The 1,893-nt window shown below is 39.6% G+C and overlaps 1 pseudogene; it reads left to right on the top strand.

The window, feature by feature from the left end:
- The first annotated feature begins 459 nt into the window (after nt 1–459).
- Nucleotides 460–1,219, top strand: LOC120167563 (annotated as a pseudogene).
- Nucleotides 1,220–1,893: the final 674 nt, after the last annotated feature.

Below are 1,893 nucleotides of genomic sequence, written 5' to 3'. Positions count from 1 at the left end.
TAACCCTAAACTCAGACTCTATCCCAAACCCCAAATCTACCTCGTTTCCCTTCCCAATTTTTTTTGTTGCTCCTTGCTAATTGGCGACGTTTAGACAGTGCGTCAATGATGTGGTAAAGGCCTAACTCTGCCGTTTGCTCATCTTTTTTCTTACAAGTCTGTGATTTTGGTCCCATTTCACTTTAATGTCTTTTTTTTTTTGTTTAGGGGGTTAATTTCTCATTCATATCCTTTTATTTCCGTAACAAATCTCTCTCTCTCTCTCTATATATAGTTTCTCCCATCCCGTTGATATGGGTCTCAGGATTTTGGTAGCATGATGCTGAAAAAGTTAATATCTGGAGGAAGATAAGGAAAACCATCAAGATATCTAATTTGGTTATTTACGGGAATAAAGATCCATTATTAGTTGAACACTAGTGAGCTTGTATAAAATATCATAAAAATAGTTTACTTCTTAAAATATGGAGGTAATAGGCCAAGAACATGAGCCAGGGTCTTTTGCCTTCTGTCATCACTCGCCTGGAGTTGAGACAAGAAGAGATGGGAACCATAATGGTACGGTTGTTCTCACTTGCACTCAAACCCTAGATTATGTCCACCACCACCAGAGACAGCAATCAATCGGTCAAGGAAGATCTCCGCACCCGGATCGAGTCACTGTCGCCACTGCTGCAGCTGTTGCACCTATTGCAGTTGGTTGAAACACAAAGCCCTCCAGCTTCATCAGATATCGAGAGTGTCTCAAGAACCACGCGGCCAACATCGGCGGGAATATTTACGACGGCTGCGGCGAGTTCATGCCTAGTGGAGAAGAAGGAACTCTCGAGGCCTTGAAATGTGCTGCCTGTGACTGTCATCGCAACTTTCATCGCAAGGAGGTTGATGGAGAGACCCAGATTCGGAGCTAATCCCAGTAGAAGTTTGAAGCTTCACCTACTTCAGTTATCTCCACCGTTTGGCAACGGCGGCGGAAACGAGTCATCAAGCGATGATCTTGATGTGTTCCAATCTAACGCGGAGGGGGATGCCGCCACCTCCCTCTTATGTTACATCAAAGAAGAGGTTGTTGGAGTTAGCCGAGAAAGTGGGTTGGAGGATCAATAAACAAGACGAGGAGTTAGTGCAGAAATTTTGTGATGAATTTGGGGTGAAAAGGCTGGTTTTCAAGGCTTGGATGCATAATAACAAGAACCTGAAGAAGCAGCCACTTGAGTAAGAACTCTTCATTTTCAACGTTTTCGTACGATTCTTCATTATAAGCCACGGTCATATCTTAGAATTGAGCACTGTTCCCTGGTATTATATTTTTCTCTTTAAATTATGCTACTTTCTTTCTTTCTCATGATTTATCTACCACCGTCTGAAAGCAAGGAAATTTTAAATTGGGCAAATGATGGTGTCTTGTCTCGTTGTTCAAGTTTAGTGCTGATTGAAATGGTGAATTTCATTGCATGCAGGCTGTTGTTGTGCAACTGTTCCATCGGATCATGTAAGAATTAGTTCTTGCTCGTTGAATCTAACCCGTCCAACAAAAAGAAAAATAACTTGTTTTTATTGATTAGGATATATCCCTATAATCATTAAGATAAGAAATTTGTCACTTGAGGTTATATAAAAATCATACGAAGAAAATGTCAAAAACTCTTTTACAAAAACTCGAAAAAATAAATATGAATAGATCTGACTATATTAACAAACGAACCACAATTGGAGATCAAATTATTTAAAGATTACCAACAATTACAATAAGGTGGCGTTTGGTTGGTTGGAATGTTTACAAGAGAATTGAAATCTGTGAAGGAATTGGAATCTGTAGGAATTGAAATTCAATTCCATATTATGTTTGGTTGGCAGGAAATGGAATTGGAATCCAATTCCTTGAAAAAAATA

This window comes from Hibiscus syriacus, unplaced genomic scaffold (assembly GCF_006381635.1).
Source record: "Hibiscus syriacus cultivar Baekdansim isolate YM2019G1 unplaced genomic scaffold, ASM638163v2 tig00111689_pilon, whole genome shotgun sequence".
Classification (NCBI taxonomy): Eukaryota; Viridiplantae; Streptophyta; class Magnoliopsida; order Malvales; family Malvaceae; genus Hibiscus; species Hibiscus syriacus.
The sequence above is the reverse complement of the archived record's forward strand: the minus strand, read 5'-3'. Positions and strand labels throughout refer to the sequence as shown.